The 24,395-nt window shown below is 44.3% G+C and overlaps 1 pseudogene; it reads right to left on the reverse strand.

Moving 5' to 3' along the window:
• Window positions 1-22,718: 22,718 nt before the first annotated feature.
• Window positions 22,719-23,370, reverse strand: LOC132527835 (eukaryotic translation initiation factor 4E-like; annotated as a pseudogene).
• Between the last annotated feature and the right edge of the window lie 1,025 nt (window positions 23,371-24,395).

The following is a 24,395-nucleotide window of genomic DNA, read 5'->3' on the forward strand; positions in this document are numbered from 1 at the left end:
TTCTCTAATTGCTTTAGGTGTAAGGTTAGGTTGTTTATTTGAGGTGTTTCTTGTTTCTTAAGGTAGGATTCTGTTGCTCTAAAGTGCCCTCTTAGAACTGCTTTTGCTGCATCCCATAGGTTTTGGGTCATTGTGTTTTCATTGTCATTTGATTCTAAGTAGTTTTTTATTTCCTCTTTGATTTCTTCAGTGATCTCTTGGTTATTAAGCAGTGTATTGTTTACCTCCATGTGTTTGTATTTTTTACAGATATTTTCCTGTAATTGATATCTAGTCTCATAGTGTTGTGGTCAGAAAAGATGCTTGATATGATTTCAGTTTTCTTCAATTTACTGAGGCTTGATTTCTGACCTAAGATGTGGTCTATCCTGGAGAATGTTCCATGAGCACGTGAGAAGAAAGTGTAATCTGCTGTTTTTGGATGGAATGTCCTATAAATATCAATTAAATCTATCTGGTCTATTGTGTCATTTAAAGCTTGTTTTTCCTTATTAATTTTCTGTTTGGATGATCTGTCCACTTGTTGTGTTAGTGTCAATTGCCTCTTTTATAGCTGCTAGCAGTTGCCTTATGTATTGAGGTGCTCCTATGTCTGTGCATGTATATTTATCATTGTTATATCTTCCTCTTGGATTGATCCCTTGATCATTATGTAGTGTCCTTCCTTGTCTCCTGTAACATTCTTTATTTTAAAGTCTATTTTCTCTGATATAAGGATTGCTACTTCAGCTTTCTTTTGATTTCCATTTGCATGGAATATCTTTTTCCATCCCCTCACTTTCAGTCTCTATGTGTCGCTAGGTCTGAAGTGGGTCTCTTGTAGACAGCATATATATGGGTCTTGTTTTTGTATCCATTCAGCCAGTCTATGTCTTTTGGTTGGAGCATCTAATCCTGTTACATTTAAGGTAATTATCAGTATGTATGTTCCTATTACCATTTTCTTAATTGTTTTGGGTTTGTTTTTGTAGGTCTTTTCCTTCTCTTGTGGTTCCTGCCTAGAGAAGTCCCTTTAGCATTTGTTGTGAAGCTGGTTTGGTGGTGCTGAATTCTCTTAGTTTTTGCTTGTCTGTAAGGTTTTAATTTCTCCATCAAATGTGTATGAGATCCTTACCTGGTAGACTAATCTTGGTTGTAGGTTTTTCCATTTCATCACTTTAAATATGTCCTGCCACTCCCTTCTGGCTTGCAGAGTTTCTACTGAAAGATCAGCTGTTAAATTTACGGGGATTCCCTTGTACGTTATTTGTTGTTTTCCCTTGCTGCTTTAAGTATTTTTTCCTTGTATTTAATTTTTGATAGTGTGATTAATATGTGTCTTGGTGTGTTTCTCTTTGGATTTATCCTGTATGGGACTCTGTGCTTCCTGGACTTGATTAACTATTTCCTTTCCCATATTAGGGAAGTTTTCAACTATAATCTCTTCAAATATTTTCTCACTCCCTTTCTTTTTCTGGGACCCTACAATTCGAATGTTGGTGAGTTTAATATTTTCCCAGGGGTCTCTGAGACTGTCCTCAATTCTTTTCATTCTTTTTTCTTTATTCTGCTCTGCAATAGTTATTTCCATTATTTTAATCTTCCAGGTCACTTATCTGTTTTTCTGCCTCAATTATTCTGCTATTGATCCCATCTAGAGTCTTTTTAATTTCATTGATTGTGTTGTTCATCGTTGTTTGTTTGCTCTTTAGTTCTTCTAGGTCCTTGTTAAACATTTCTTGTATCTTCTCCATTCTATTTCCAAGATTTTTGATCATCTTCACTATCATTATTCTGAATTCTTTTTCAGGTAGACTGCTATTTCCTCTTCATTTGTTAGGTCTGGTGGGTTTTTACCTTGCTCCTTCATCTGCTGTGTGTTTTTCTGTCTTCTCATTTTGCTTATCTTACTGTGTTTGGGGTGTCCTTTTAGCAGGCTGCAGGTTCGTAGTTCCCATTGTTTTTGATGTTTGTCCCTAGTGGCTAAGGTTGGTTCAGTGGGTTGTATAGGCTTCCTGGTGGAGGGGACTAGTGCCTATGTTCTGGTGGATGAGGCTGTATCTTGTCTTCTGGTGGGCAGGTCCACGTCTGGTGGTGTGTTTTGGGGTGTCTGTGACCTTATTATGATTTTAGGCGGCCTCTCTGCTCATGGTTGTGTTCCTTTCTTTCTAGTTGTTTGGCATAGGGTGTCCAGCACTGTAGCTTGCTGGTCGTTGAGTGGAGCTGCGTTTTGGTGTTGAGATGGAGATCTCTGGGAGATTTTCTCTGTTTGATATTACATGGAGCTGGGAGGTCTCTTGTGGACCAATGTCCTGAACTTGGCTCTCCCACGTCAGAGGCACAGCCCTGATGCCTGGCTGGAGCACCAAGAGCCTGTCATCCACACAGCTCAGAATAAAAGGGAGAAAAAAACAAAGAAAGAAAAAATAAAATAAAAATGTTATTAATATAAAAAACAAAAAATAATTATTAAAATTTTTTAAAGTAATTAAAAAGAAAGAAAGAAAGAAGAGAACAACCAAAGCAAAAAAACAAATCCACCAATGATAACAAGCACTGAAAACTATACTAAAAAAAAGCAAAATACAAAAAAAATGGACAGACAGTACCCTAGGGCAAATGGTAAAAGCAAAACTATAGAGACAAAATCACACAGAAGCATATGCATACACACTCACAAAAAGAGAAAACAGGAAAAAAGTATATATATCATTGCTTCCAAAGTCCACCTCCTCAATTTGGGATGACTCGTTGTCTATTCAGGTATTCCACAGATGCTGGGTACATCAAGTTGATTGTGGAGATTTAATCCGCGGCTCCTGAGGCTGCTGGGAGAAGTTTCCTTTTCTCCTTTGTTCGCACAGCTCCCAGGGTTCAGCTTTGGATTTGGCCACACCTCTGCATGTAGGTCGCCTGAGGGCCTCTGTTCTTTGCTCAGACAGGACAGGGTTAAAGGAGCAGCTGATTCGGGGGCTCAGGCTCACTCAGGCCGGGGGGAGGGAGGGGCACAGAGTGCGGGTCGAGCCTGCGGCGGCAGAGGCCAGTGTGACGTTGCACCAGCCTGAGGCTCCCGTGCGTTCTCCTGGGGGAGTTGTCCCTGGATCCCGGGACCCTGGCAGTGGCGGGCTGCACAGGCTCCCCGGAAGGGGTGTGTGGATAGTGACCTGTGCTTGCACACAGGCTTCTTGGTGGCAGTAGCAGCCTTAGCGTCTCATGCCCCTCTCTGGGGTCCGCGCTTTTAGCCGCGGCTTGCACCCGTCTCTGGAGCTCCTTTAAGCGGCGCTCTTAATCCCTTCTCCTCGCGCACCAGGAAACAAAGAGGCAAGAAAAAGTCTCTTGCCTCTTCGGCAGGTCCAGACTTTTCCCCGACTCCCTCCCGGCCAGCTGTGGCGCACTAGCCCCTTTCAGGCTGTGTTCATGCAGCTAACCCCAGTCCTCTCCCTGGGATCCGACCTCCGAAGCCCGAGCCTCAGCTCCCAGCCCCCACACACCCCGGCGGGTGAGCAGACAAGCCTCTCGGGCTGGTGAGTGCTGGTCGGCACCGATCCTCTGTGCGGGAATCTCTCCGCTTTGCCCTCCACACCCCTGTTGCTGTGCTCTCCTCCACGGCTCCGAAGCTCCCCCCTCCACCACCCGCAGTCTCCACCCGTGAAGGGGCTTCCTAGTGTGTGGAAACCTTTCCTCCTTCACTGTTCCCTCCCACTGGTGCAGGTCCCGTCCCTATTCTTTTGTCTCTGTTTTTTCTTTTTTTTTTTTTGCGGTACGTGGGCCTCTCATTGCTGTGGCCTCTCCCGTTGCGGAGCACAGCCTCTGGATGTGCAGGCTCAGCGGCCATGGCTCACGGGCCCAGCCGCTCCGCGGCATGTGGGATCTTCCCAGACCGGGGCATGAACCCGTGTCCCCTGCATCGGCAGGTGGACTCTCAACCACTGCGCCACCAGGGAAGCCCCCTGTTTTTTCTTTTTTCTTTTGCCCTACCCAGGTGCGTGGGGAGTTTCTTGCCTTTTGGGAGGTCTGAGGTCTTCTGCCAGCATTCAGTAGGTGTTCTGTAGGAGTTGTTCCACATGTAGATGTATTTCTCATGTATCTGTGGGGAAGAAGGTGATCTCCACGTCTTACTCTTCCACCATCTTGAAGCTCTCTCCCATTTTACTTAGTTTTGTAGGGTAGTTTTCTACCCTTTGATACAAGGGGAAATGAGAGCAGCAGCAGTAAGACTTGATTATTGATTACTCTCTTTGTACTTCGTTAATGAGCCCTCTTGGCTTCTACTCTGTGTCTTCCCATGTTCAGAGGGCCACAGCATTTGCTCCTGCCAGGTTCCATACTCAACACACCATCTATACTCATTCCTGATTAAAGGTTTGACACAGAACCATGTGGAGTGTTCTTTAAGAGTTAGCCCTTTCAACTAGATCCACATCTACTCGGTGAATGTGCCTCATGGGATCAAATATTCATCTCAGTATCTGAACATGCATCTTAACATATATGCATCAGCTATGGACTGAATTGTGTCTCCCTAAAATTCGTATGTTGAAGCCCTAACCCACAAATGATGTTATTTGGAGGTGCGGCCTTTGAGAGGTAATCAAGGTAGGATGAGGTGATGAGGGTGGGGCCCTGATCAGATAGGATTCGTGTCCTTATAAGAAGAGATATCAGAAAGCTTGCTTTCTCTGCCCATCATGTAAGGACACAGTGCTAGGAAGAGACTGCCAGCTGGGAAGGGAGCTCTCCCATGGAACTGACCATGCTGGCTCCTTTATCTTGGACTTCCAGCCTCTAGAAGTGCAAGAAAATAAATTTCTGTTGTTGAAGTCACCCGTTTTGTTTTGTTTTGTCATGGCATCCTGAGCTAAGATAGCATCTTACGTATCTGTGAACCAAAACATAGCATAATAAAGGCACCTTGCCAGCCCTAGGTGAGGCTATTTGTAATAGACCCAGGGTGTAAGCAAGTCTCACTTCAGGCCCTCCAACCCCTCAAATAATTTTCCCACCCTGTGCCTCTGTGTCTTCACTTCAGCCTTTGTAGTTCATTCCTTTGAGATTCTAGCAACTGTCTTTTCGGTTAGCTTGTTTTCTTTATATATGTAAAATTGAAAAATAATACATGTACGGTCGTTCTTCCGTGTCCTAGGGGATTGGTCCTAAGACCCTCATGGATACCAGAATCCACAGATGCTCAAGCCCCAATGTGAAATGGCATAATATTTGCATATAACCTACACATATCCGCCTGTGCACTTTAAATTCTCTCTAGATTACTTATAATATCTAATACAATGTAAATGTTATGTGAATAGTCATAAATACGATGTAGATGCTGTGTCAATAGTTGCTTGGGTGAGGCAAATTCAAGTTTCACTTTTTGGAAGTTTCTGGAATTTTTCCCCCCAATATTTTCAGTCTGTGGTTGGTTGAATTCTCAGATGTACACCCCTTGGATATGGAACCGTTGGATACAGAGGGCCGACTTTACATGGTTATCAAACAAACAACAATAACCACACATTACATATGGGTAGCTGGTGAAAAAGTCTCCTCTCTCTGTACAGATCCTAGGATCTCCAGTTTCCTCTACAGAATGAATCATGGATGTCAGTGTCTTTGGATATTTTTTCAGATGTTATATGCATACATAGGCATGTTTGTATATATTATACCCTCCTTGTTTTAAACACACACGTATGCATACTATTTGTATTCACTTTTCTGTGTCTTGCTGGTAGTGTTAAGATGTGCAGAAACTCCTGGTTGATTAACCCATTGAGTCTCCAGCATTTATCAGGACAGTTACTCCTCTGATTAGAGGGTCACCTCTATCTAAGGAGGGACACGGGGACAAAAGGAAGCTGAAAATGAAGGTAACGGATGTCAAATAAAACATTCAGAGGCTTCCTGAGGTTTGCCCGACTTGACCTAAGTAAATATTTAGAAATTCTATGGTAATCTTATCACATTCACACGACTGATGCTTTTTTATCTCTCAATTTTCACTTTTGATGTCATGTCCTCCGAGAAGCCTCCTGTGATTTCTCTTCCTAGAATAACTTCTCCCACTGCTCCTAACCAGAGGATTAGGACAGCTTTCCGTGTAGCCTCATTCATAATTTCCTTCCATTTTGAGTATGAGAAACAATGATTTTTGCATCTTACAAATGTAAATTATTTTATATTGGAATATACTCTTTCGAGCTATCACCTTTCCTCAGCGGCAGAGATTTTAGTATTTGTCACCTTCTAAGTTCAGTATCATGCCAACTAGACCCTGAGATCAGTAGAGATGGTGGCTAGCTCTTACGTGTTTTTATGTCTCCAGTGCCTAGCCAGGGTCTCAGTAAATCTCTTTTGAATAAAGAATAATGTCAATCCCTGCTGCATCTCCAAGGTTTGCGTCAAGCCAGAGTGGCCTTACCACAGTTTTTGTTTTGTATCCGAAACAAGAACATCTGTGAGTTCTTCTGTGGCTTTCACTAGGGCCAGGAGTGTCCTCCAGTGAGTTGTTGTGCGGTAAGAACCTTGCTGGGGCCCCCATCTGTCCCTCTCTGGACAGACCTCAGAGTCCCAGGCATGCTTGCATTTTTATTTTATTCATATGGGAGAGAGAATCACTCTCTGCATCATCCTCCTTCTAGAAGCCGACCTACTGAAGAGAAATTACGACTTTTACTTTTCCCTATCACAGTATTTTTCTAGTCATGATTTACCCCCTCCATCTAACATCTCTTTTAACTGATTTCAAATTCTTTGAAACCTAGAGGCAATTAAAAAATGATTTTGCATCACATATTTAATATTACCAATTATTACCTTAGGAGACTCGAAATTCACATTAAGAAGGGGTATGACTTCTACCCCACCCAAGTTATATTTTGACTGTATTTAAAAAGAAGCCTTTTCAGAAAGTTTTAATTTTTCCGTACTTTTACTGAGCCCTTCAGTAGCTTTGTATACCTTTGAAGTTCTTTATTGACCTTTCACACTGTCCATGATTGAGATGATTAAGGACCACCTCCCCCACCACTGAGAAAAGAACTTGAATTTGGACTGTCTCCAAACCTGGCCATCGTCTTTGGCATGTGGCCTCTGAGATGGAAAGAGACATATCACAAAATACTTTATCATCTTCCCAAAAGGTCCTGTCTTTAATTTTGGAGGAGTAAACAAATTGAGTGACATGCATTCTGAACTGCTCATCCTATGATATGATCTTAAATTAATCTAACCCTCACTGCTGGAGAGATACAGTGTATTATTTTAATGATAAAGAGGGCAATAATTGGGAGTCTTAATCCTTGCAGGAAATGAAGGAATTAAGAAATCACACAATCAGGGCTTCCCTGGTGGCGCAGTGGTTGAGAATCTGCCTGCCAATGCAGGGGACACGGGTTCGAGCCCTGGTCTGGGAAGATCCCACATGCCGCGGAGCAACTAGGCCCGTGAGCCATGGCCGCTGAGCCTGCACATCTGGAGCTTGTGCTCTGCAACGAGAGGCCGCGACAGCGAGAGACGCGCGCACCGTGATGAAGAGTGACCCCTGCTTGCCGCAAGTAGAGAAAGCCCTCGCCCAGAAACGAAGAGCCAGCACAGCCAAAAATAAATAAATAAATTTATTTAAAAAAAAAAGAAATCACACAATCAAAGACAAATGAGATGCCTAAATAGATGAACAGCAATGACATCCACAGCCCCTCTACTTAGTTAGGTACTTATTACCAAAAAGAAACTGGCCACATAACACATCAGCTACCTACAGAAATGTGGGACTCACCCCTGCCAGGGACTGAAAGCATACGGATTATTTTGGTCTTAAACATTTTATCCAAGAATGCCTTTAGGCTTTTGGGAAAATGTACACAACGGCCTTCTGTTCCTAGGCATGTTGGATGTTATAAAGGTTCAGAGACTTAGTTTTTAAAAATCTTTTCACTTATCACTAAGTCCTTGAGACATTTGGGCCTTGAAAGATGGGTAGGAGCTTGCCAACTAGACAATGGGAGAAAGACATGTGATGGTTGACATACAAGGCAAGGTGTGCTCAGTATTAGCTGGAGGTAAAGCTGGTGGAGTCTTGGGTGCCGCCTAAGCGTGCCTACACATTGCGCTTTAGGCAGGGAGGAGGCATTATGGTCTGTAAGGAGGAGAGATAAGGTCTGGTGATGTAGATATGTCCCTTGGGCAGCAAGGTGGAGAAAGGATAAGCCCACGAGAGACTTGAGGCAGGAGAATGCTGGGAGACTGTGGCAGAAGAGAGATGAACAGATTGTGACAAGAGAACTCAGCACAGAGATTCAAACCATAAACCTGAGTGGCAGGTTGCCTGTGGAGAGTAAGTGTGTCAATAAAGACGTGACGGGGGCTTCCCTGGTGGCGCAGTGGTTAAGAATCTGCCTGTCAATGCAGGGGACACGGGTTCAAGCCCTGGTCCAGGAAGATCCCACATGCCGTGGAGCAGCTAAGCCAGCGAGCCACAGCTACTGAACCCGTGAGCCACAACTGCTGAAGCCCGCATGCATGGAGTCCATGCTCCACAACAGAAGCCACTGCATTGAGAAGCCCGTGCACTGCAACAAAGAGTAGACCCCGTCCCTGCAACTAGAGAGAGCCCGCGCAGCAACGAAGACCCAACGAAGCCAAAAAATAAAATAAATAAAATAAAATAAATTAATTAAAGAAGAAAAAAAGAGACATGATGGAAGAAGAATAAAGAGGAGGAGGAAAGGAGGAAGAGGGGGAGGAGAAAGGAGATGGAGGGGAGAGAAGGATGACAGTTGACGTTGTATCTCTATCTGAACACACATTAGAACACTTCTAGACACTGGAAAGACACCTTATCGTTTTACTCGTTCATACATTGTTCTTTTTTTCATTCACATTTTTTGAAAGAGTTTTTTGATTTTAAGTCCTGTGAGTTATCGTTTCTTGAACCAAGCTTTATGGCGAGCTTACCCTGTGCCAGGTGCTGTTCTGGAGGCTGGGGAATGGAACAGTGAACAAAACAAATAAAATTCCCTGGCCTCATGGGGTGGCCTCTCTTTGGCCTTTTTTTTTTTTTAAAATTATTTATTTATTTTTGGCTGTGTTGGGTCTTCGTTGCTGCGCACGGGCTTTTCTCTAGTTGCGGTGAGCAGGGGCTACTCTTCGTTGCGGTGCGCGGGCTTCTCACTGTGGTGGCTTCTCTTGTTGTGGAGTGCGGGCTCAGTAGTTGTGGCATGTGGGCTCTGGAGCGCAGGCTCAGTAGTTGTGGTGCACGGGCTTAGTTGCTCCACAGCATGTGGGATCTTCCTGGACCAGGGCTCGAACTCGTGTCCCCTGCATTGGCAGGTGGATTCTTAACCATTGCGCCACCAGGGAAGTCCCTCTGACCTCTTTGAATCTTAGATTTTTAATGTATTTTGGCATCAGAGTCACGTTTCAGCATCTCTATTGCTCTATTTTCCTAAGAAGCACTTAAGCCCTAAAAAGTACTGAAGAATAAATTTACATCTAAGCCACTCTGATTTTGGTTTTCTCCCAAAAAGCCTCATTTATGATCTTCAAGACTCAGAGCCTCCCTGTGGCCTTGGATGTTGATAATATGCAGGAAATGGCCCTGAGTCCCAAGGCAGAGCCCACAGCTTGCTTAGTGGCTGGTTATTTCTCTAGTGCGAGGTGGGAGTTCTGCAATAATTGGGATGAGGTGCGAGGTTTCTCTTATCTCTTCTTCTGCTCAAGTAGAAAAGAATTTTATTTTAATTTAAAACGTGCTCAGTTTTCAAAAGACCTTTGAAGACAGGGGCTGAACTAGAACCTGGAGGCCACGTTGTTGTAAATGTTGGAGGATCACTGGAGTTGGCGGAGGGAAGGCAGGAGAAGGGTGTGTGTAGGGGTAGAAGGCATGTCTCTTAATAAACAACACGATCAGGCCCATGGACACTTTGTAAATATGAGGGAAGCAAACGGCAAGGACCTGACGTGCCCACTGAAGTCCCTGGCACACCATGAATTTAGAGAACATTTTTCTATTTCCCTTAATATTTCTCTGCAAATTCCATCTCATTTCTTGCTTTAATGAGCACATCCTTCACGCCTAAACAAAACCCCTACTGTTAAAACCCAAGCCCATTTCCTCCATCACTCTCCTCTGCCAGGACCCCCATAGGAGGGAGTGAAGAGGAGCTTCTAAGTGCTGTGGGCTCCAGGGACCGGCAGCCGCCTGCAGGGGGCCTCCTTGTTGCTCTGATTGACAGCTCCTGGTTGCCTACATGATGGAGAACATGACTCCCCCCTCCCTCTCCTATATCTCCACACTCCCAGACTGTGCCAATATGATGGGTGCACTGACAAAGCAGCTGGATTTATTTTGGCTCATGGCTATTCTGTACACTTCTGCTGGGCAGTGAGCTGGCCACTGACTTAGGTGAATAAAGCGGCATCTAGTCTGTGGCTTAGTCAAAGACAGAAACCTGCATCACCATATGGTAAGTATTACCCTAGAAGAGCGTATAAGTTGCAATGGCAAGATGGAAGGAAGAGCAGTTAATCCCCCTGGAAGGTGCAGAGCAAGGTCTAGCAAGGAGTTGGCATTTGAATTAGGAAATTAAGGATGAGTGGGTTTGCCAGGGATACAGGGAAGGTGCTATTCCAGATCGAGAGAACATGGACAAATGCTCAGAGGTGCCTGACATCCAGGAGTATCCATTAGTCCAGGAGCCAGTGCAGCATCTCCATATGGTTGGGGCCAATAAGGGAGAGTTTGAAGTGCAGATTTGAGTGCCATGCTGTGGAGTGGTGTTGGATTTGGTATTTAATGGGAAATCAGAGGTCTTTAAGCAGGTGAAATTCCAGTTTTAGAAACACCTCTCTGATAGGAATGTGGAGGGCAACTGTAAGAAAATTAGAGACAGGGACCCCAGCTGTGAGATCATTGCAACAATGCAGGTGAGCAATGATGTGGACCTGGGCTAAGGTTGTGTCTCTACTCTGAACCTCTCTCCTGAATTCTGACCTTTTATCCAACTGCCTATTTGATGTCTTTGCTCAAATATCTAATAAACATCTCAGACTCTGCATGTCCAAGACAGAACTACTGATCTTCCCTTCTCCAAGCCTGCTCCATTTCTAGCCTTCCCCATCTCCATCGATGGGTGCTCCATCCTTTCAGTCGCACAAGAAAAAACCTAGGAGTTGCCCTTGATTTTTCTGTTTCATAGCCCCATTTAACCAATCATAAAATCCCATCACCTTTACCTTCCTTGCCATCTCTACTGCTATGATCCTGGTCTAAGCCCCCATAATATTTTGCTTGCATTATTGCAATCATGTCTCCCTCCTTAAGTCTTTTTTCTTTCAAATCCTTGCTCAGAATTCATCTTCTCAGGGAGGTCTCCCCTGCCCCCCATCGGGCTTTACTCAGTGCAGCCCATCCATTTCCCCACTTACTGTCCATTTACTGTGTTTTTCATAGCACTCATCCCGATTATATAGAATGTTACTTAATTTTCTTTTGTTGTTTATTGTCTCTTTCTGTAGTCAAAGGTAGCACCACAAGGGTAGGGTTCTTGGTCTATTTGCTCACTACTGTATCTCAAATCACCTAGGAAAAAGCCTGGCACAAAATAGGGACCCAAGACATATTAGGTGATTGAATGGTTGGGAAATTTGCTGGAAAGAATGGAAGATGTAGCTTAGCAGAATAGAAATTAGAGCTCTTGGCATTGTATTGCCCTTGAGGGTGGAGAGGGGAAAAGAGTCAAGAGTGATTCTGGGTTCCTTAACTTGGGCTGATGCCTTTACCTAAGGGGAAGGCAGGAGAAGAAAAGTATCTGGGGGAAATTAATGAGTTCTGCTTGGGCCATGCTGAGTCTGAATGCTTGTGAAATAGCCCAGTTCAGATACTTGGCATATGGGTTTTCTCAACAGAGAGGTCAGGCTGGAATTAAAGGTTTTTTTATAGGCATCAGCTATGGAGTGGATGAGATTCCCTGGAGAGAGGGAACCAAATGAAAGGGGGAAAATATCAATAGGTGGAAAGATGCTAGGAGACATATACCTTTATTTTTGGGATGCATCCAGGGTGAGCCAGCATGTGCTAGTCGATATTCTTGGGTGCAAATTTGGTGTCCTTGGCATACTTGGACACCTCTTAGGAAGCTGGAGAAAGAGGCAGATGTACGAAGAGGCAAAGAGTGAGCCGATCAGAGCACCTTTTGTCACACAGTCTTGGGTTAGTCTGTGTAATGCTTAGGTTGTTTCCTAGGCTCCTGTGTCCTCCAGCCATCCCTGCCCCAACTCCCTGAATCCTGTCTACAGCATCTATCCCAAGTTGGGGTGATGTTCGCATCAAGATGGCAGACAGCAGAGCCCTAGCTTAGAGCTCCAGCAGTTGTTTCCTTCACTGAGTTGTCAGAAAGGCAATCCTGCCTATATATGCCTCTCACATTCCATGATGCATTAGAGACAATTTGCTACAAGGCTTCAGATTCCAATTTTGCAGAACAGTCAGAGATCACTTAACTGAATTTTGCCTGCGTGCAAGAACTGATGATGCTTCGCCAAACGACTCTTTAAGGAAATTCAAACAAAAAGCCATTTTCTTTTCTCTGCTCTTTTCATTTTCAGAAACTTCTCAGGGAAAGGCAACAGATGGATATGCAAGAATCTATATGAGCCTGAAAACCAATGCTTATTGGAAGGATGGGGAGTTTGGGCTTACATTGAATAGTCAGAAATGCTGAAAGTCAAGGACCCTGATAAATGATGGCAATCCATGGGGCAGCTATTGTTAAACTGGTCGCGCCCACACAAATCTGTGAGGACCTTTAGAAAAGGAACTTACATGTGAAAGTGCAAAGAAAATATGAGGTGTGTTTCCTTTCAGCTGAGAGAGGCTTTTCTCCACTGGATAGCTTTTACCTTCAGGGCAGGTCCTCCAAACCTTTGTGGGCTAAATAAGCCATGTCTTTGGGTCTTCCTCTTCTCTAGTGTCTCCCTTAGGCACCAGGGCTGCCAGGGTGCCCTTTGTCTTCCCGGCATAAGCACAGCTGCTGCAGACGGGCAATGTCACGTTCTTGGGGTCTTTCTTGTGATGATAGTGATGATAGAGTCATGATAGTGCTGTTCTTCTTGCTGGTGGTAGTGGGTGTATGTTACTTAGTACTACAATAATGCTGCATAACAAAACACTCCAAACTCAGTGGCTTAAAATAACAATCCTGTTGACTTAAAAAATACACAACCTAGCAGTTGAGAATTACGTTTTATTCGGTGGATGTACTAAGGACATAAGCCCAGAAGACAGCCTCTCAGCTCTGAGAGACAGCTCAGAAGAGGTCAGGGAGGAGCCAGGATATATAGGAGTTAAAAAAACAAACAAAACAGATAGTAGGAACATCGAAAGATTACTGTTAATTTAAAAAAAAACAGGCATCTCAGGTTAATGAATGTAGCACTTTTCTAGTTGGGAAGACACAGGAGTCTGCGCCTATTGATATCATTCCTTTGATATGCAGCTGAACCCTCTGGGCCCAGTATCCTGTTCTTTTCCATCCTGAGGCCCTTAGGGTGCACCTGCGCGGGGGTGGGGCTGCAGTGGCTCATGGCCTGGTGGCTATAGCATCCTTTGTTTACTGATACGGTAGTTGGCATTCTTTGTCCACAGTCATTTATTCGTGCTTACCCGTCAGTGGGTTGCCTGATGGTTGACTCTTCTAGGCTGGGAGACTGTGCTTCAAGGTACAGATCCATCTGGGCGTGGTTCCTTACCAGGGTTGTTCCGTATGTGTTCATACCAGATCCCAGACTGAAAGAGTAGCAGCTACCTCGGGGAGAGTGGGAGTTCTTCTCATGACGATGACAGAAGTATAAGAAGGTAAGCTAGGTTTCACAGTCTTTATTGCATCAAGTTTGCCTGCATCCTGTTGGATGAAGCAAGTTACATGCCTAGACCCAAGTTCAAGGTATGGGGAAGCATTATCTGCGATCATGAGAAAAAGTGAATCGTGTTGCCAAACCTGGTATCAGTCAAGCAAGTACATACATTTCTTGTGTGGGAGGGGAGTAGGGAATGAATATTTGCTGGACAGTATTCTCTTCTTCCACAGTCACCTGTCATTTCCACGGCACGTGCAAGGTCTCAGCACATTCATTTATTTTCCTATGCAATCAACTAACACTTTCTGAGTCCATACTGTGTGCCAGGCATAGTGCTAAGCACTGAGGTTATATTAACGAAGACGCAGAGGAGATTTGAAGCACACAGATCCCGGGATCCTGCTGGGACACCAAGCAGAGGCCTGATCTGATTGGCTGGAGGGAGACAGATTTGCTCCTGAGCTTTGGGAAGGGAGTCAGTTTAAATCTTGGAGATCCTGCCTCCTAGGGGCAGTGAATGCAGTTGATATTTTGCAGTTGATATCCCATTTTCCAGAGACTAAGTTCTTTCTACCAGGCTCTGGGCTTCTAAGAGATAGCAGGTAAGATTTTCCTGGTCTAGAGGGAATATGTGTGTCTCGGACCCTGAGTTTAGAAAAGGCTTAACATAAATGAGTCAGGGAGACTGGCTGAACGAGATAATGATTTCCAGAACCAGAGCCTCGTCAGATCCAGTCTTCAGCTGCCAGGATTCTGAGGTCCCCGGAGAGGTGGCTGCCATCTCAGAGATTTCTAGGACTTGGTTGGATTCAGTCCAGTGGTATGTGACCCAAACAGAAGCTTCTGGAACTCATGGAAACAGTAGACAGCACGGCTAGATGGTGGCAAGGTGAAGCCTTGTGTCGGTATTTTCTGCAGTTGTGGCTGGTTGATATCTGCACACCTGATTTTTCTCTGGTCGTGACTTATGTTCAAAGGTGTCTTTGAATTGATTCATACATGTTGCTGGGGGCCATTCTCATTGCATTTCACAAAAAAGAACCTAGATAGATGTTTTGTCCACTTACATCAGTGGGGCACCAAGTTCTAAGACCTATTTCAAGGAGAAAAACTCTCCTAGAGAATAAAAATACTTGGAAGTGAAATAATGAATGAGCTGGAAAGGAAGCTTTCATTAAGTCTCTCAGAAAAAGGTTAAGTAAAGCTTGGTGAGTATCCCAGGATGGTACAAGTCATCATCAAAAATATAATACACAAATAAGACTGAAGCAGCTTTGGTCTTCACTGATTTGGTCAGTACTGATTAGACAGTCAACTAATTTTCAGTTTCACTGGATTTGGCCTTAGAAAGTTCAGCGTTAGCAGCTAAGTTTTGTTTTTTTTGTTTTTTTTTGTGGTACACGGGCCTCTCACTGTTGTGGCCTCTCCCGTTGCGGAGCACAGGCTCCGGACGCGCAGGCTCAGCGGCCATGGCTCACGGGCCCAGCCGCTCTGCAGCATGTGGGATCTTCCCAGACCGGGGCACGAACCTGCGTCCCCTGCATCGGCAGGCGGACTCTCAACCACTGTGCCACCAGGGAAGCCCTGCAGCTAAGTTTTATGAACACTTGAGGTTTCTTTTCACCATGGCAGTGACTTTTAGAGCCATCCCTGTAAAGTTTTCTCCCTGAGGAATTTTCTGAAGCACAAATTCAGTGGCCATTTCTGAAACTGACCATCCAAGGTTTCTGTAGAGCCGGGGTCAGCAAGCTACAAGCTGAGAGCAAAATCTGTCCTGCCGACCTGTTTTTGTAAATAGAGTTTTGCTGGAACACAGCTCTGCTCATTCGCTCACATACTGTCCATGGCTATTTCTCTGCTCCAACAGCAGAGTCGAATAGTTGCAGCAAAGACTTGACAGCCCACAGAGCCTGAAACATTTACTATTTGGCCATATACAGAAAAAGTTTGCAGACTCCTACTGTAGAGAGCAGACTGGGTAAATTGGCATGCACATAAACTGGGGGTACGGGGCAGGAACGCTTCTGGTTGTGATAGGATCCTTCCTGGAGTCCGGGTCTGGAGACCCCAGGTGTGGATGGGGCTTCAGTTATGGCTAGATTCATGGGCTCAAGGACGTCACCAGGACTCTCATTCTCAACCTCTTGCCTCTGCTTTCTTCTGCATTGGCTTTATTCTTAGGGAGGCTTTCTTTAAGGTGTAAAAGATAGCCAACAGCAGATCTGGGCTTACATGGTCCTTAGTTTTTATAACTGCTGAAGGAAACAGATTGTCTTTCTCCCAGCATCTGTTGTAACCCACATCCCAATTCCATAGGACTCTCATTGAGCTGGGTGCCCAACCTGGACCAGTTTCTGTGCTCAGGAGGGTAGAAGGATCTGTACTGAGTGAGCATTTGTGTCGTAGATCCATCTTCTCCTCACGAAATGGGGAAAGAAGCCCTACCAGCTCGGGGAAGAGTGGTTTCCGATAGGAATCAAAGGGAAACGAAGAATTGTTGGAAAATTTGGAGACAGCCTAGAATCTAAGAATTCTCGAGAGGCTTATATTTGTCCTGTTTTACGTCTCAGTATGATTTCTTCCAGATGCTGAATCTTCCACCTCTACGACCTCTCCTGCACCTTGCAGCCCCTGTCTTCTTCTTTAACTACTTGGTCTGTGCTGCTCATAATGTCTGTTCTTTCATTGCCTCCAAGTTCAATTAAAGAAGGTTTTTGTATGGTGCAGACTCTACCGTGAGCATGCAGTATTTGAGGGCAAAAATAACTCAGCGCAGTATGGCAGAGACAACTTAAAATTTAATGTCAGTCATTACTCCCAAGAAAACATAACCATTCCTCACCATAGTGGATTTTTTTCTAACCCTGTGCCCCTCTAATGCCCCAGCTCACCACCATATTCTTGGTCAATTCTTCCCCTTAAGACCTTTCTTCTCACTAAACTCCAGACTCCAACATCTCAAAGTTTGTGACGTATTTTGCTCTGACTGGTTTTACTGTCTCTATCCCGCCTCAAAGTAGGCTCCAGAACAGTTTCTGTCCCCCAAACTTGTTAAGGATCTGTGAGAAACAAAGTGTATCCTTGCAAGGTCATCAACTTAACAACAGTAACAAAAGTTTTGAAAGTACTGTGCCATTGTCACCATGATTGTAGCAGAAGGGAGAAAGGAAAGGGGAGGGGACTGGGAAAAGGGAGAAAGGAAAGGGGAGGGGACTGGGAAGGATATTATTTGCTTTCACATGCATATTATTAATGAAAATGCATATTAAAAAGCATTATTATTTGCTTTTAATATGCATTAAAAGCATTTTTAATAAAAATATGCATATTAAAATGAAAATAGGAATGCATATTATTCTTACATTTACAAAATTGCATTCTTCATAAATGGTTTTTCCTATAAAGAAAACTTCACTACATTATCAGTAAAGTATATAATAAGGTTCATGTGGCCAAAATCAGGCATCATTTGCCTTTCTTTTTCAATGAGAAGAACGTCTTAGGCAGTCACTGGTCCAAGAAGGTGGAGGAGATCTGAATCCAACTCACAATCCAGAGGAGTATAGGAGGAGCCCATTCTAGATCAGTTGAAGCTCAGGTATCCTGCAGAAGGAGAAAAATGTTTGTTGTTATAAGCTATTAAACTTTCATGGATGCTTGTTACACATTATTATTGCAGTAGTAGCTGACTGATACATTGAGGCTGAGGGTCAAACTCAGTCTGTGCCCACAGCCCTTGCTTTTTTCTGTGCCACACCCTCTAAGGACACTTATTTTTGTCTTAGCATACTGATGCCTTTTTTCTCTTCCTCCTGTTAGACCTTCAGTTCCTGAAGGACAGAAAATTCATTTCTGCCATCTCCCCGCCCATACCTAGCATAAATCTCTGTACCTTATTGCTGTTCAAGACAGATTTTGGATAAATGGTAAATTTGAGGTTCATGGTGGTGATAGCCACAGATGGAAATGATGTCCTAATTATCTGCTGGTAAATAGGAATCACTGGTCTCACGTGGAACCAGGTGAGATTTAGAAATGGATTGGCACAAACTCATCTCCCTAATAATGACAGGGCTTAGACCTGGCAGCAGAAATAGTGAGGTGAACCACAGTAATTTTCTTCTAACACTAATGGTCTCCCCATTATCTCACCTTAGTGCATGGTGAAAGGTATTTCTGGGTTCATCTGAAAGGGTTTGTGATTAGAGTAAAAGACTATATCAAAATGAAAATAGTTTACAGGTAGTGTTCTCTGCTTGCCCAAGAAAGCCATCCTGTCTACTGAGAAAATTGGGGAGTGTTCTTTTCTGTAACGTAACTCATTTCATTTCCTGGTTTTAGTCAAATAGGTGTCCTTAAAATGGCCAAAAGCATGACCTATTGGTATGAAATATGCTGCCACACCTGTGTTGCTGTATGACTTCTGGTGGGACTTAGCTGTTCTAACAAAAATGTATCTCAAACTATAAAGATGGAAATAAAATACAAAAGAGCACCATGGTACCTTGCTTATTCTTGGAGTAACACACAAAATATTGAGCAGATCAAGGCAGGAATCTTACGGGTCAAAGATACATGGGGGTGGAGCGGCTAAAAAAAAGTCAACTCACCCAGAACATGGTGTGATGATTCTTAGTTTGATCCTGAAATAACTTCGGCTGTTTTTAGTCAAATGGTAGTAAAAATAGGAAAGGCTATCACAGAACAGAAAGGCTCAAAGTAGGGCTGTGATCATCTCTTGTCAGGTGATACCAAGGAGAACAGATATGGAACTCTCCAGTATGTTCAAACCATCTCTGCCTTGGCAAAACTGAAGGACATGGCAGGACCTCAGAAAAGAGAGAGGATGAGAGAGTTTTAGCACCTGGCTGAAGTCAAAGAGGAGATTAAATGTGTCTTGGTTGTGCCTAGGCTCCTTCGAAAACTTTTGCAGTGACTTCATTTGCAAGAGAACAGGGATGAGGTCTAAAAAATGTCACTTGTGCCCCTTTATTGTGACCTAAAGCCCTCTTAATCCCCTCAGAGCCTTCCGGCATAGAGTTTGGTTCAAGGTATGAGTTTCTGAGGAAGAGACTGAAGGCATTTCAAAAAAGCCTACTAGAATGTTAGAACATCTCAGTGCTGGTCAGCTGGTCTACCTCCTTGCCGTACCACGGGACAGTTCATCCAGTGATTCCACGGGAGTCCAGCTTGCGACCTTCAGCCTTGCAGGACCGGAAGTTCACTCCTATTGCTGATTTATGGGGACATGAATAACAGAGAAATTGAGCCATTCAAATATTACTGCAGATGTACAGATTGATGTGGGGAATTGGAGCAGTCAAGGAGAATATTCAAGTTTGCCTAAACCAGGATATCTTAAAATCTCTGACCCATTCGCATTGTTCTTTCAACAAATACTCCCTGGGTGCCTGCTGAGTGCTGGCCATGCAGGAGACCATGCTAGAGGCTGTCATTTGTGGTAAACAAAACAGACTGCCCTGTGTCCTTGGGACTCATATCCTAGGAGGTCAGACAAGTCAGTACATGATTTCAGATAGTGGAAGAACAGTACAAGTAATTTAAAACAGGATTGTAAGAGTGAACAGAGGTGCTACCTGTGATTTTTTGTGGTGTTCTGGTCCCTGGTTCCATTTGTTCCTGAGGACCAGCTGTAACTATTAGTTTGATTACGAGCAGGACCTCTGACTCCCTTTGTTTGCATATGAGAGTGCCAGTTAGTACGAGTCCTGACTCATGTACTTCATGACTAATAAAGGAAGGTCTGGACTCCTGAGCCTGGCATTGGAGGCCCCTCTCAAGCTGGTCCCAGTTGGCATTTGCAGCCCTAATTCTCACTGTATCCCCAAAGCACCTTCTACTCCCCCTGACACAGCTAGTCCCCTTCTGCCGTGCCTGCCTTAGACAGGAGGACAGAGAAAGTACTTTGGAACCTTCCACTGGGACCTTTAGTGCCTCCCATTGTCTAGATTTACCCCTTCCCCAATCCCCTGGCCAATGTGTCCATGTGCGAAATACAAGTGGTGTTCACGGCCCCATTTATAACTTCCCTCCTCCAGGAATATGTCAAACGCTTCAGCTAAAATGAATCTTCTCGTTGCACGTTGAGCCTCTGTCAAAGCATTTAATAAAATTTGCCTTGCAGTGTAATTACTTACATTATGGGTCTAATTGCACATATGAATCCCTGAAGAATGGAATCTCTGCATTTAAAAACTTTTAACTTTGTACTGTCTTCCATGCTTGGCAACACAAATTGAATTTGCATCTCTGATATAGAAATACCCTAGAGGTATCAAGTGCTCTAAAGAGTTCAGGGTAATAAACACAAGAGCAACCCTATTTTTTGTGTTCTCTGTGTCAGGCATTGCATAATGCTTGAGATACAGCGTGTAATTCTTGTTTTGGCTAACTTAGGGTTAACTTCTCTCACAGGCAAATCCTGGAGTCTCAGTGGCTTACTATAGTGGTTTATTTCTTGCATTTTCTCAAGTCCAGGATTTGAATTTGATGGACCGTTCTCCTCTCCAGAGAGATTGAAAGACCAGGTGTCTTGCACTTTCTGGTACGGCAGCAGGTATAGAGCCTAACGCCATTCGCTGGGTTGAAGCCTCTGCATCAAGAGGCTTGTGGTGTTTGTGAGTGTGGAGAGCTACCTGCAGACTCTGGTGGGCCAGGCCTTGAGGTGGTGGGAGTCACTTCTGCTCAGTGTATTGGTTAGAACTTGATCACGTGATCCCATCTCGGTGCAGAGAGGCCTGGGAAGCAGGGTCCCTGGCTGAGCCGTGCTCCCAGCATGGCTGTACTCTGTGGGGAGGCAGCGTGATCCTTGGTGCCCAGCCAGCCGTTTATGCTGTAATCATTATAACCCTATGAGACATGTTCTGTTTTTATTCTCCTCTTATAGGTCAGGAGCTTGGAGAAGGGAGATGAAGTGGCTTGTTGAAAGTGCCCTGCTAGATATTTCAGAACCAGGTTTAGAACCCAGGTCTCTGTGCCTTTTAGAAGCGGCCTTGGCACTGATACATAAGGCAACGTTTCTCTTTGCTGCTCACTCTGCTCATCGCCCAGGTTGCGAAAAATGTGTTCTCACGTCAGTCTCCCGCTATCGAGCATGCTCAGTTAACCTTCCGGCATCTCTGTCAAAGCTTCCCCTTCTATGTAGGTAGTTGTGGTCTCTGAGCATGGCAGGACCCATTATCCCCTGTGTGGCCAGACCCTGTACCCTGTCTCATCCACCCCTCTGGGGCTGCTGCGTCCAGGCCCACAGCGTATGCTCTCGTGCTTTATGCTTGATGGCTTGCGATGTCCGACAGCTGTGGATCCACCGCTCAGCACGTGGACACACAGCTCTGGGGGAGGCGTGTGTCTCGTCTCGGGGGAGGGTTTGGTAGAGGGTGCAGGGGAAGAGAATGGGAGAAGGAGCCGGTCTTCTTTTTCTCAGGATGACGTGCGTTTCAATCAGTATTGAAGAGTAAACATGCATGAAAAACAATAGACACAGTTCAGCCCATAGCTTGTAATTGCTCTTCCAAGAAGGAGTGCCGGAACTAGGCTTCACTGTTGGCTCTTAAGTTTCATATAATAAACCATCCGTGGATTTATTATTTTTTCTGAGACTCTCCTCTGTGTCCCCATGTTCCGTGCTGTGGAAGATTCAGAAGGAGTTTCATTAGTTAAGGTCTTAGCTGACATTCTCTTTTGGGGAGGTGAAGCATCGGTACACGATGACAGTAGGTGGCTGCTTTTCGCCTAAAGGCACTCCGCAGCTGTGGGTGGCGCTGGTGACCAGGGAAGGGAGGGGTCTATGTGCACTGAAACGGCCAGCAAAGGCTTCCTGGAGGAGGAAGGGCTTGCTTTTTTTTTTTTTGCTTTTTTTTTGGTCTAAAAGACAATTCACTGTACACATGCTATTTACAGTTTTCTACAGTGTCTTAATATGAATGGGACCACTTTTCTACTTGAGCCATTTTTTAACCAAAGCAAAATAACCTAAGTATAACAAAGTGTTAAAATACAGCATCAAGATACAGAAACAGGCATACTGATTCTAATTAGGAAGGTAATTATGATGATACACTTTTTATAATCTACAACTACGTTTAGGAAATCACACAGACATAGATCACTGATTTGAATGAAATGCATAAATTTGTAGTAAAGCTTTGTAGTTACAAAAAACTACCAAAGAATGCACAAAATGAATCTTTTTTCCACCTTTGTGTCATATTCCTGGATCCTTCACCAGTATTACATGAGGAAAAAAACAAAAGCAAAAGAAATGAAAAACTGAAACCAGAATCACTGATGTTATCAAGTAGGGAAACAAATAAATTAAAATTTAGCAGCCATCAGCAAGAGTACAGCACAGACAATGCTGTAAAAAGAAACAAAGACAGTTGTTGGAAAACCGCACGCATCATACTCTTTCAAATGAGCAGAATAAGCTTCTGCGTACAATGGAACATAAACAGCATCGTTCTCTTGTGAGGTATAGAAATGCAAATGCTTTTCTTTAGTATTGTGCATGGGCCAAATGTGTTTGTAATGTTTAATTCTATTAAGCTGTTACAGAGTGGGCCAGGAACACATTTATGGATTCTGGGGACGATGTGTACTATACTTCTTTGACTGGGATAGTAGACACTCTAGCCAAAATTTAAAAAAAAAAAAAAAAATATATATATATATATATATATATATATATATGAACACAAAAGTATAAGACAAAGGCGAATGAGACTTCTCTTATATCTTAGCAACATTTAGATGGAAATCAAATTTAAATGCAGTCCCCTCTGCTGTTGAAGAGGCTTTGGTTCAGCTCCCAAATCTCGACTGCTTGACGCATTCTCACACGAGAATGCTCAGAAGGTGTCTTCTTAAACAGCAAACCTATTTTTAGTGCTGGAGCCGCTCTGAGTAGCTGTGTCTGCATGGGACTGGTAACCAATCACTGTCCTTGGAGGAAGTCCTAACCTTTCCTTGTCTACCCTCCCTATATGTGTAACAGCTTCTCAGTTTTCACATTCAGTAGTCCACATTGCTATTTTTTCACCTTTAGCTCTTAACATTCACAGCTCCACATACATCATCACTGTAGTCATCAAAAGATTCTCCAATAAGGCACAGCAGTGTCTCTAGCCGAAAGCAATCGAGGTCACTTGGTCTCTGCTGTTTGTTCAATGTAATTAGCCATCGTCCTCCTCGTTTGTTTTTCTCATCTTCCCACATAGGCTCAATACCATCCTTAAAAAGTGCGTAGTCACAGCCAGGCATTAAACTGCTAGACAACTGGATATGGGTGTACAGAGCCCAAAAGTCGTCAACAGTATCAGACTTAGAGATCAGCCAAAGGTTTGCTTGCCAAGTTTTGCTTTTATCATTTTAAAAACTCCAGAGTGTCCATCTGTTCTGTAAAGGATGTTTAATATAGCGTTCTGGGTTAGCAACCTCCTGATGAGATTCTGTTTTCTCTTCTTCTGTAGGTGGGGGATTAGGTGTAGGGGGGGTGTCCAGATCCACAGTCACCATCTTAGATGGATCTCGAAGAGCTTGCTCTGAAGCTGGAGAGGTGGGATGGATTTAAATAGATGGACAAGAAATGGCAGAGCATTGCTGACCAAGAGGAAAGAGACAGACTTGTTGGGGCTGAATGAATAGAGGTGCAGTCAGGGTGGGGATGAGACCTGCCCCGTTGCATCAGAGGCTGTGGCTGGGGAAGCAGCAGGGGATGGAGGGGGTTGGGGAGACTGAGAGGGTAAAAGGGGTCAGAGGGCAAAGTATCATTAGAAGGTGACTGGAGAAGTTTCAGTAACCGAGCCAAGGGTCCCACTTGCTACTGTTTCTTCCCAGGAGGGCTTGTTCTTCCTTGATAGGTTAGAGGTAGGACCAGGGCACCAGTTAGAAAGCTTGGCTTGGTCAGGCCCTGGTGCACATTGAAGGGGCGGAATTTAAGAAGAGTTATTCATCGTGGGCCCCTGTAACCCTTGTCCTTCTGTCCTTCTCTGCCCTGAACCATCAGCACCACCATCACCTCTGCAGATAACGCATCCCTCCAGTTCCCGCTCCTGGGAATGTCCGTGCCTGAGACCAGGTGCGTCAGAGAACATCATTCTTTCACGCTTTCCCAGATTTTCATGCTGTCCTAGGGACAGGTTCTCGAAAAGTGACTAAGCTTGAACATACGTCAAACAAGTTGCGTGAGTGTAAAGCTTGATTCAATTTGGTTTCACAAAGTGAAACAATACGTCATGTCTTGCCTTTTAACATTTTAGGGTTATTGGTGCTGCTTTGATCCTGAGCCAGGGCGGCCAATGCTGGGAGTGCATCCCCTCTGTCATCCCTTCAGAGCCCTTTGCTGTTTTGACCACACTGGCTTCCAGGGTGCCTTCCCTCCTGACCCAAGTTTGTTTTCATAGGAAACAGACCGTGAAGCAGGAACTGAGAGCAGGAGGTTCCCTGGGAGGGGTGCATAACCTGGGGCAAGGATTCTTCCTGGCCAAGGGCAATTCCTGGGCAGGATTGTAGCTGGGGAATGAGACCTTTGAACTTGAAAG

Source organism: Lagenorhynchus albirostris, chromosome 10 (assembly GCF_949774975.1).
Source record: "Lagenorhynchus albirostris chromosome 10, mLagAlb1.1, whole genome shotgun sequence".
Lineage (NCBI taxonomy): Eukaryota > Metazoa > Chordata > Mammalia > Artiodactyla > Delphinidae > Lagenorhynchus > Lagenorhynchus albirostris.